Here is a 12,812-nt window from a genome sequence, read left to right on the forward strand (position 1 = left end):
GCTGTGTACGTCTGGATATTCTTATTGTCTTATTGCCCCGGCGAGAATCCCAAAAATTGGCCTCTGTACTGGGCCGCTCTGTCACCCCCCCAACTTCCTCCAGGAAGTGCTGCGGATTAGTCAGTGGTGAGAGGGGGCATGGCCGGCTGAGATGATCCACCCAGTACTGTTGAATGACACACACTACAACAAGCTGCCTCCGCCATGGGACAGGACTCAGGGAGACAGGCAGCGGCCTGCTGTGCACGTCTGGATATTCTCCAGCAAGGAAGGAGGCGGGGCCGCGAGCTCCACTGCTGCTCTGATACCGCCCTATGCCATGCTCCCTGTATGCTCGGGACACTGCAGGGTAAGAGCTGCTGACTGTGGGAGCGGTAGCAGGCTATATTTAGAGCACGCGGATGGTGAGCTGAACTCCGATGGCCTGCAGGACCAGGTATGTGCTGCCTTCTCCCCATAGACTATTCCTAAATCCTGACCTGGCTGTTAGAGCAAGGGCCACAGTGGCACTGGCACACATGTCAACACTGCTTGACGCTTTTAGTCCTGGTTCACTACATCTATAAGGATTTGCGTTTCCTGCAGAAAAAAAGTGCATGCAGCATTTTAAAAATGTAGTGTCCTTGAAATCACATGGAATTTTGCTTTGTGTGATTTCCCTGTGGTATCCGCAAAAGGCGCTGTGTTTTTAGATGTAACGAGCTCCCAGTCTCTCTCACTAGACTTCAGATCCTCTAGCCACTGGATCCCCTGAGCTCTTCTACTGTAGCACTCAGTATCTTCCTTAGGCGTCACCCCCGCCTCACCGCTGGGTCCCTGGCCTGGCACTCACAGATACTCTTCAAGCTTCACCCCTGCTGATACGTTAGGTCCCTGGCTTGGTATTCCATAAGCGTCACCTCTGCTGTCCCGCTGGGTCCCTGACTTGGCACTTGCTGAAGCTTTCCCACTTCTTCACTGTCCCTGGCTGGCGAGAAGTCTGCTCTGGTACTGGCCTCAGCTTACTCACAATGGTCTCCGGTAGCAAGGTGAATGGTCCCTTAGTGGCAACAGCTTTCCTTCTACCTCCGACCACAACTGGTTCACTGGCCGGTGGAACTGTTACTTCTGGTTGGACTACAAGCCCGCAGTTCCAACCCTACGCTGCTCTACTGCTTCTGGATAGGCCCTCAGACAGCCTAGCAGCCAGATGTTCCCGGAATAGGCCTTAGGTTTCTGGCCTAGCAGTCCGGGGCAATACAACACAGGTCCACCCAGACAGCAGTGCAGGTGGCACAGAACCCCGATCACCTGACTCCACCCAAATAAATAGGCTCTCCCAGCAGGCCAAGGGACCCAGGAAAATCCCTGCCCATAGGCTGAGACACCCCATTCATTCCTAATCTGTCCTTGCAATGCCCTTGTCTTATCTAATGTCACCAGGTACCCGGCCACCTGGCGACAGAAGAGAGAAGTGCAGCAATTCCAGAATTAGGGTAAAATCAATTGATCTCCTACAATTGGCCAAGGCAACCATCACTTGGCAAATAAATTTAATAGCAACCCTACTCAAACACCAGGGTGATACATGTGTTTGTTTTTACAGTTTAAAGAGGTTGTAAACTCTTTTGAAAAAAAAAAAAAAAAAAAAGAAAAAACCCTGCAAGACAAAGGCATAATGAGCTAGTATGCACCGCATGTGCGCGGGAGCCGCCGTACATGGCACAGGGCTCGGAAGGAATGTCACCGGGGGCCGTTCCTTTAGAGTGCATGCTCCAGTGATGTCACTAGCTTCATGTAATGTAAATATCTCCTAAACAGTACATATGTAGGAGATATTTACACTACATATAGCAAAGCCTACATATAGCAAAGGCTTACCTATAAGTAAATGTCTGCAGAGGAAGTTTACTTCCTCTTTAACTTCAGACTTTTTGGGAAAAGGATTGGAACATCTGATAATATTCTACCAACTTCCATGAGAGAGATGTTGGGGCTTTCCAGGGAATACAGACAATGATAAAACCTGACACAACTGTGTTCATCACAAGACTGAAGAGAATTACAAATCCTTTTAACAAGTAAAACAAAATTTATTTGTATTCTAATGTAATCATGTACAGATATGTATACAGATTATGGTATTGGACTGACACCTTGTTGCTGAACTACAATGCCCAAGCATTAGTGTAAATTTGGGCTTTCACATTGGCCTTCATTTGTGTTATCCAGTATATTCCGTTTTACTTATTTAGAAATTTTTGGAATTGTGCTATATTTGCTACATTTTGGAGTATGAATGGCGACAGTGAGGATGTTAGACATTTCTAGCAAACTTGCAATGCTTTATAGCTTTTAGTGGACACGTCATACCCTGGGATTCAAGGGTCTATATCTGTGGGCTTTTGTCTGCTTCATGTAGGTTTTGCTTTCCAATACATGTCTGTTGAGATGCAAAGCCCACTTGAAGTAGGTCACAAGAAGGGCAACTGCAAGTCAAATGCAACAGTCAGTGAATTCTGAATGATCTTTTAAACATTAAGCTGGTGCCATTGACACAAGCCCAAAGCTGATGGATAGGGGCTCTAATAGAACAGTATAGTTATTAAGGGGCCAGGACTTACGATCTGTAATTTTATTAAAGTGTATGTTATTTTTTTTCCAGTTTTGGAATGAGTTATTTTAAACTTTCAAGTTGTACAATGGCTGATGTCATAGCCGGTCACCTTTGCAGCAGCATGTCAACTGCAGATTTTAATAGAGGCTAAGATGTCATCATTCTCAGCAGATAGGAGGGTGAAGTTCAACTTTAAAGCAGTTTTAAAGGCTTACTTTTTTCCCTAAATAACAAGCACATTATACTTACCTACTCAGTGCAATAGTATTGCACAGCGTGGCCCCAAACCTCTTCCTCAGCATCCTCCCGTTGGTGCCTTAGACTCCTCCTCTTCTGCATGTGCATGTAGGCTCGCTCCCGTGCCAGGCTGTGTGGCTTCTATAGAGACAGATTAGCCCCACCCACCACTCCCTCTTCACAGGATTTGATAGCAGCAAGAGTCAATGGCCCCCACAGCTGCCTCTGTCCTGTGAGGAGAGAGAGAGCCCAGTGCTAGTGAACTGTATGTATAAGGGGGGTGAAAGGGCGGTACTACCACAGGGACATCTCTTACCTCAATACAGGGATTGCATTCAAATAAAAAAGGCTCTGCCACGGTCTGATTGATGATTGGTGGGAGGGAAACCCCTCCACTAGAGACTACACTCACTTTTCACATGTACATAACACATATTCACGTATAGATCATATATTTACACATACATCACTGCAGCCTTATGTAACATCGACAAGAATCCTGTCAGTCCCCTGGTCAGACCATTCCCCAGTTAAACTGTCACTCTTGGACCTCTGGACGAAGCCGCATCCTTCCCCATGGCGCCTTAATGCGTCCATGCTCAATGAATCTGTTCTGCACACTTAGATAAAGACAGAATTGCGCATGTTTTTTCGGGAACATCTATCTTCAGATACATCCCCCATTATAAATTGGGCTGCCCATAAGGCTGCCATTCGAGGTAAACTCATCCAGTTAGCAGCAAGGAACAAATGTAACTGGGAATCCACGACTAAACAGCAAGAAGCGGAATTGCAAAGCCTCTTGGATAAACAGCGGGCGACCCCTCAGGTTGATATTAGGTATGAGAAAAAGGAAGGCGGGACTTTGAATGAGGCTATTGATTTGTGGGGGTGAGATAATTAGAAAGTATATTTACTTGGCATATTGAGTCTGACAATACATAACAATGATGCACATAGTAGAAAAGGTTTAATATGCATACACACAAACATATGTGGTATTGACCTCATGAATACATTACATATACATATCACAGGGACAGCATATAAAGTTGACAAGAGATTTAATATGGATAAAATGAATTATTGCAGATTCATATATGTACACGTCATCTAAATGGCACTATGCAGTGTAATCAATAGTAAGAAACACAGTATAATCATTTGGTTGTAGATAATGAGTCCAAGTAGGTTCCTATCAGTAGGCGTGAGAATGCATCCTAAAAGGCTGACGCATTTCGTGGATAATACCATTCTTCAGGGGCAGATGCATGCAACTCTATAAAAGACAACAAAACATGAGTAGACCAGTATGATCAAATGTTATACCCAGGACTGACCCAAGACATTGTGCTGCCTGGGTCCAAGAATTAAATGCTGCCCCCCCCCCCCCCAAAAAAAAAAAATCCTATGCCGATCCAGCATAGAGACATTTCCATAAAGCAAAGAGACAGCCCCATATATTCAGCAAAGATACATGCCCCCTCCTGCAAAGAGACATGCCCCCTCCTGCAAATAGACATGCCCCCTGCCCCCTCCTGCAAGGAAACATGCCTCCTCCTACAAACAGACATGCTCCCTCCTGCAAACAGACATGCCCCCTCCTGCAAGGAAACATGCCCCCTCCTGCAAGGAAACATGCCCCCTCCTGCAAGGAAACATGCCCCCTCCTGCATGGAAACATGCCCCGTCCTGCAAGGAAACATGCCCCCTCCTGCATGGAAACATGCCCCCTCCTGCAAAAAGACATGCCCCCTCCTGCAAAGAGACATGCCCCCTCCTGCAAGGAAACATGCCCCCTCCTGCAAGGAAACATGCCCCCTCCTGCAAGGAAACATGCCCCCTCCTGCAAGGAAACATGCCCCCTCCTGCAAGGAAACATGCCCCCTCCTGCAAAGAGACATGCCCCCTCCTGCAAAGAGACATGCCCAAAAACATTAGCTCACAGGTATATGAATTGTGTAGCACCACGAAGGCTCCCCCCCTTTCTCTCCACTGCCACCGACCATCTACGCTCTGATCCCAGCTCAGTGATGCAACATTCTGCAACAGCAGCGCTGCAGTGGCGGCTAGGGTAACCACATTTCCAAACTGCCATTCAGGGATCCCCCCCTTCCTTCCCAAAAAAAGATGAGGGGGGGAGATGTAGTCTCGGGGTTGACAGGGAATTCGGCAGCGGGTGATTTGTCAGGCGAATGGCTGGTGTTAGCACTTAAATCATCCTAACATTATGATTGATATGGTGTCAGGATGATCAAATGATACTGTCACTTGTCACCAATCCCTGTCACAAGGTGCAGCGTGTCACTTGTCACCAATGCCTGTCACCAGATGCAGCGTGTCACTTGTCACCAATGTCTGTCACCAGATGCAGCGTGTCACTTGTCACCAATGTCTGTCACCAGATGCAGCGTGTCACTTGTCACCAATGCCTGTCACCAGATGCAGCCTGTCACTGACCCTTGAAGTAACCACTGCGGCCAGTGACAGCAGCGATGCAGTGCAAGGATGACACTGCACGCTAGATGGAGGGAACCTTAGGTCCTCAGGCAGTGCACCCCTGTTGCCGCCCCTCTTAAAGTGCCGCCTGGGACCCAGGGTCCCACCAGGTCCCATTGTAGGGCTGGCCCTGGTTATACCCCTCAACAGGGAGGATGTGTACAAGAAACAAGGGAGAGAGTTACTCATCCCTCTGAGTACTTACATCATGATAAGTCTGGAAAATGGGGGACGAGGAATCAGAGGCTGTCCCAATTGTCTGCGTACCGGGAGCTGTGGAAGGAGCCCGCAGGAGAGGGAGCACAAAACATCATCCCCAAGGAAAACGAAAAGCAGAAATCCAGGTAGTGGTATGAGTGGGCTTCATGTCTAAATGGAAAGGAAAAAGAAAAAGAAAAAGGAAAAAAGAAAAGGAAGAGAAAGAGAAAAAAAAAGAGAAGAGAGAAAAAAAAGAAGAAAAAGGAAAAACGGGGAAGAAAAAGAAAGAGAAAAAAGGAAAAAGAAAAGAAAAAAAAGGAAAAAAATGGAAGAAAAGAACACCATGAGACAGGTACAGATGACAAAAACAAAAGTGAGCATATGTGAGCATAAACGGGAAAAGAAAAACCATGTAGTTACCTGTTTAGGATATTAAAAAGTAAGTGCCATGTAATGTTCAGTGTGCACAGAGAGGTGCTACCATGAGGACTGGCTAGCACAGAGTGAGGATGTTAACCACTTCCGGACCGTCGCACGCCGATGTACGTCCAAATTTTGTAGATGGATATTGTTGTTATGGCAGCAGCTAGCTGCCATAACCCTGGTATCCCCGTTTTCGTGCGGCAGCCGGCTTTCTGATAAAAGTGGTCCCTGCGGTGGATTCGCCGCAAGATCACTTTTATCGGTGGCGTGAGAGGGCCCCCCCCTCCCGCCGTGATCCGGTGCCCTCCGCCGCTTCGCGTCCGTCTCCCTACTGTGCCTGGATGGCGCCCACTCGTCTCCATGACACTGCTGGGCGGAAGCGACGTCAAAACTTCACTTCCGCCCACGCCTCTTAAAGGCATATTTTTTTCAATGTGATTTTTTAAGATGACTTTTTCTTCTTCTTTTTTTTTTTTAATTGCATTTTAGTGTAAATATGAGATCTGAGGACTTTTTGACCCCAGATCTCATATTTAAGAGGTCCTGTCATGCTTTTTTCTATTACAAGGGATGTTTACATTCCTTGTAATAGGAATAAAAGTGACACAATTTTTTTTTTTTAAACAGTGTAAAAATAAATAAAATAATGTAAAATAAATAATAAAAATAAATTTTTTTTTTTTTTTTTAAAAAACCCCCCTGTCCCGACGAGCTCACGTGCAGAAGCGAACGCATACGCGAGTAGCGCGCGCATATGAAAACGGTGGTCAAACCACACACGTGAGGTATCGCCGCGACCGGTAGAGCGAGAGCAATAATTCTAGCTCTAGACCTCCTCTGTAACGCAAAACATGCAACCTGTAGAATTTTTTAAACGTCGCCTATGGAGATTTTTGAGAGTAAAAGTTTGACGCTATTCCACAAGCGGGCGCAATTTTGAAGCGTGACATGTTGGGTATCAATTAACTTGGCATAAAAAATTGGGCTAACTTTACTGTTGTCTTATTTTTTTATTCAAAAAAGTGAATTTTTTCCAAAAAAAGTGTGCTTATAAGACGCAAATACGGTGCAAAAAAAAGTATTGCAACGACCGCCATTTTATTCTCTAGGGTGTTAGAAAAAAAAACATATGTAATGTTTGGGGGTTCTAAGTAATTTTATAGCAAAAAAAAAAACCTGTTTTAAACATGTAAACACCTAAAATCCAAAACGAGGCTGGTCCTTAGGTGGTTAAATACACTCAGTACACACCCAAGGGCTCCACCCAACTTCACACAGGTAGATCCATATTAAATCTCTTGTCAATTTTATATGCTGTCCCTGTGATATGTATATGTAATATATTCATGAGGTCAACACCATGTATGTGTGTGTATACATATTAAACCTCTTCTACTATGTGCATCATTGTTATGTATTGTCAGACTCAATATGCCAAGTAAATATACTTTCTAATTATATCACCTCCACAAATCAATAGCCTCATTCAAAGTCCCACCTTCCATTTTCTCATACCTGAACCAGGGATGGAGGCACACACCGTGTGCTTCAATTAAAGTCCCAAACTCTCCCCTATTATTCAGGTTGATATTAGAAACAAAATAGATTGGACTAGGTTAGCTCTAAATTTGAGTCTCACAACTCAGGTGGAAAAATGTATCCACTGGTCCAGACATAAATATTACACCATGGGTGACAAACCTACCACTTTGTTTGCCAGGAAACTGGTACCCAGGGTATATAAATCGGCTTTACCGAAACTGAGATTGCGTAAAGGTGCACCCGACCCAGAACTTGGAACTGATCATACAAGAATTTCATAATTTTTTCTCTGTGCTATACTGCCAACCAGATCAGTTATCTGAGGATAGGGCAGATTAATTTTTTTGCGATGTTTCCATACCACGGCTTCAGCAAACTCATGCTGAACTCATGGACAGGGAATTTACCGAGCAAGAAGTTAGAATGGCCATAAAGTCCCTACATCCATTCAAAGCTCAGGGCCCAGATGATCTTTCGGGTCATTATTATAGGAAATATCAGGAGGTTCTGAACCTGTCAGGGCTGGTTCAGCCCTTCCTTCTCTGAGCTGGCCGCTCAGCTGTCAGCTAATTGCCAACTCTCATCTCTCTCCACAGTTAACCAGCTGTTGTGGATCTGCTCATCAGTCCGGCCTACTTAAAGATCTCCAGCTCACTTCATTCCTGCCTTCGCCTTGGTCACATCACAAGAAACCATCTCCTGCGTTTCTGTTTAAAGACTGGCTTTGCTGACATCCTTTCTGGCTCCTTATCCTGCTTGCTGTTCCTCTACTTGGATCCCTGAACTCTGGCTTGACTGATTACCCGATCTGGTTACTGAACTCTGGCTTGGCTGACTACCCGATCCAGTTACTGCACTCTGGCTATGCTTTGACTACGCTTACTCTATTTACCTTTTTATTTTTATTAATAAACAAGTGTGATTTTACTGTACTTCTGTCTCGGTCTGGTTCATGGTTTCTGACAGATCCCTCACATATGATATCCAAAGGATGTAGTACAGAATTATATACGACAATGATTTGGAAACGTTTACAGGGAATGATCCACACCGACACTGTATCATATGAGCTATGAGTAAGCACTTTGTATAAGTGTGAAATGCGTCAGCTGTTGTGCTGTACCACTCCAGTGGTGTCTCATGTACCTTATAATCCTGTTTTACAAATAAAAAGAAGAATTTAATCTGTTTATCCCGGTGTGTGGCTGTCCAGATCTTCTCATTCATCTACACCTATACTAGCAATTGCCAGCACCTGGGGCTCACTCTCTTCTTCTGAAGAACGAGGAATCTCAGCTTGGTTTGCCCGGAGCGGTGGTAACTATTTTTTATCTCGTCTAAATAACTGTATCATATCAGCTTCACAACCAATAAGGTAAACAGTAACTAAGAGAATTAGGTCTGGCAACTAAAATGCAAGTAGGCTTGTATCCACACTACTGTTTGTTTGAGAACCACCAGCTATGGGAGACGCTACCTGCACAGTCCTGCATTCAGCTCAATGTCTCATATGTACATATGCATATTTGAAGTTTTCAGTATTTTTTACCGTAACTTTCTCCATTGTCCATGTGATTGGATGAATGCTTTATGCTTACATACTATGTGCTACATGGTGTCCTTCTTTTTCAGCTCAGAATTTTGGGAGGTACAGTGCTGCCAGATTTCTTTATTTGTAGCTATTATAGAAATAGAAAGGAAATAAAGCGCTATTTTTTTACAAATTGTGAAAATGATTAATACAATTGTAAGTATTATGCCCTGTACACACGGTCGGACATTGATCGGACATTCCGACAACAAAATCCATGAATTTTTTCCGACGGATGTTGGCTCAAACTTGTCTTGCATACACACGGTCACACAAAGTTGTCGGAAAATCCGATCGTTTTGAACGCGGTGACGTAAAACACGTACGTCTGGACTATAAATGGGGCAGTGGCCAATAGCTTTAGTCTCTTAATTTATTCTGAGCATGCGTTGCACTTTGTGCGTTGGATTTGTGTACACATGATCGGAATTTCCGACAACAGATTTTGTTGTCGGAAAATTTTATAGCAAGCTCTCAAACTTTGTGTGTCGGAAATTCCTATGGAAAATGTGTGATGGAGCCCACACACGGTCAGAATTTCCGACAACAAGGTCCTATCACACATTTTCCATCAGAAAATCCTATTGTGTGTACAGGGCATTAGTGTTGTCATTTCCTGTAACAGCCTATAATAGACTCTTGTAATATTCAGCCAGTCACTGGAAGAATCTCAATGCTCCTGCATTGGTTTGTATTGGTTGCAAATTGGAGGCACTGAGAGCCAACCTCTTATATTAGGACCCAAAGCAGTTGGACAGGAACTACTTTAGAAATCTCCGGGAACATTTGTGTATGTACCATAGAAACATATACATTTTTAGGCAAGCTCAAAAGCATATAATTTTAATTTGAATATCTTCATTTAACAGTAAGTAGAACGGTAGTTAAATACATTACAAAATGATTGTAGTAGATCACAATAACTCTCAGCTTAGCCTTTGAAGTGTGCCAAACATGGTGCAGTCATTTGGCTGAATTCACCAATATGTGATATTCTCTGAGGTCTGCCTTTGAAAATCGCTGCCCTGTGAATCCAGAGGAATCAATGAAAACTCTAAAGATATTTCTGGACAATTAGATCTCAAGGCTTATTTGCACCAGCCCTGTTGGGTTTGCGTTGCTCAATGCAGCCCAATGCAAAAACTCTTGCCTTGTATAAAGCCTGTTCACACCAATGCACAGCGATAAGATAATATAGTTATGATTTTATTTCCCCAGAGAAAGAAATATATACAGTACTTTTTCGTACATCCAGGTATAACCTTTCAGGTTACTGGTCACTGATAAAAAAAGCAAAGACAGGAATTCCCCTCCCAGAAAGAACCCCACCCCATTAGGCCAGGCTTCAGTTTTTGATGCTAGTGTTTTAGGTGATGCAACTCTCTGCATTAAAATAGCTAGCTTCTTTATGGTTCCAGCTTGGATAAGGAGACTGGTGCTATCTGGATCCATATCCTACAGCTTTTTCTATGCTCAGAGGAATGATACCCAGACCCGCACTGGACATGCGGGGATAAGCCGTAATGTTGCTGGTCGGCACTGGACCCTGTGTAATGGGACCTTGTGCATCAATATATTGCCTTAGACTAGTAGGGTGCTATACAGGTCCAGGGCATTAGTCCTCTGCAGGGGAGTCCCTGAAGTCCTATGTGGTGAAGCCCGTGGTCATGGGTGAAGGTTGCACCCCTTAGGGGGAGTTCTGCAGCAGCATTGGTGAGTGCCCTGGATTAACGCTATGCTGGTAGCCATGACCTAGTTAGTGATCCCCTACCACCCAGGACACCTGGCATTTTTTCTTCTGTGGGACTACTCCTCCACTTCCTCATACCCTAGCACTTCATCTGTTAAGATGGAGATAATTACCCACCAGCAAATGACGGAGGAGTGGTGCAGCTCTTGTTCTGGGTGGACATCATATGACATCGCCCGAGAATGGCCGCTCCCACGCGCCCACGGGTGTGCGCAGCGCGGGGATCCAGGCCACGCCGTGTTGCTAAGACAAGGCATGACCCCGATCTCTGTAAAGAGCCAGTGACGTGGCTCTTTAACCATGTGATCGGCTGTGTCCAATCACAGCCAGTCACATGTAAATACAGAAGTGCCAGTAATCAGCTCCCATCGCCTCACACTAACAGAGTGTGTGGCGGGGAGAGCCAATCAGCGACATCTCCTCGCAGGGGAGAATAGGAAAGGTAATCAGGGCACTGATCATTAGTGCCCAGATTACAGTAAAGCCCATTAGTGACACAAATCAATGCCCATCGGTGACACAAATCAGTGTCCATCAGTGACACAAATCAATGCCTATTACTGATGCCAGTCACTAGTGCCTGCTCATCAGTGCTGCCCATCAATGCCTATCAGTGCCATCCATCAGTGCTGCTATCAGTGCTGCCTATCAGTGCCCATCAGTGTCGCCAATCAGTGCTCATCAGTGCCACCTATCAGTGCTCATTAATGTGGCATAATAATGCCTCCTCATCAGTGCCCATAAGTGCCACCTCAACAGTGCCCATCAGTGCAGCCTATCAGTGCCGCTTCATCAGTGCACATCAGTGAAGGAGAAAAATTACTTATTTACAAAATTTACTGACAGAAACTAAGGAAACCATTTATTTTTCTTTTATCTTTTTTTAGTAAAAAATAAAAAACCCAGCAGTGATTAAATACCACCAAAAGAAAGCTCTATTTGTGTGACAAAAATGATAAAAAAAATTAATTTGGCTACAGTGTTGCATGACCGCGCAATTGTCATTCAAAGTGTGACAGCTGAAAAATGGTCTGGCAGGAAGGGGATGAAAGTGCCCGCCCGGTATTGAAGTGGTTAGGAAATCAATGATGGCATGTTGCTTCTGCTTGGATTCCATTATTTACCTGCAAAGAAAAAGAAGAAGAGGAGTTACTATAGAGGAAGAGTTACTCTAGCATGTGAAATTTGAACATTATTCTCAAATGTAAAAAAAAACGCCTGTACAAATGCTCGAGAAAATGACCAAAGATGCTCAGCTCAAGTGTGAATGGGGCTAAAGAAAATCTTCTAGTCATACAGGACAGGGTGAGGTGACAAGAAAAGGTAAAATAGCCACTTCTAGGAAGGGTACAAACTTTGCAGAGCCACATTGATGTCCCATCCAGTTGCGTCATTTCAGGCAACTGAAGCGTGCAACCATTTTGCCTGAGACGTGGAGGTACTATTGATTCTCAATGCTAACCAAATTTGGCAATCTATAAGTGCATTTTAATGTGTGGGAATTTTTGTAAAGAAAACATACTACACTATTGCGGTGTCTATCCTGGTAATTCCTTTGCATGAATCTGGAGGAGGAGCGGGGAAGACTGGGGGAAATAAAGGGTGTTAAAGCGGAGTTCCACCCAAAAATGGAACTTCCGCTTATCTGTCTCCTCCCCCCTTTGGTGCCACATTTGGCACCTTTCGGGGGGGAGGGGAGAGCGTGTACCTGTTTTTTTGACAGGTACCCTTTTCCCACTTCCGTCAGACCTCACCGCTGCGAGGTACATCAGAAGTCCGGCCCCCTCCTCCTCCCTCCTCCTTCCCCTGTTGCCGGGCCAGTAAGATCGCTCAGCTCGCTTCGCGCATGCACAGTAGGGACCCGACTGTGATGGTGCAATGCTTTGCTGCCGTGTTCCCTCACCAGCAATGGCGGCAGCCGCACCCAACAGCCGATGGGTGCATCGGCTGTAAAGCCAACATCGCTGGATTCCAGG

Source organism: Aquarana catesbeiana, linkage group LG06 (genome assembly GCF_042186555.1).
Source record: "Aquarana catesbeiana isolate 2022-GZ linkage group LG06, ASM4218655v1, whole genome shotgun sequence".
In the NCBI taxonomy this organism is placed as follows: Eukaryota; Metazoa; Chordata; class Amphibia; order Anura; family Ranidae; genus Aquarana; species Aquarana catesbeiana.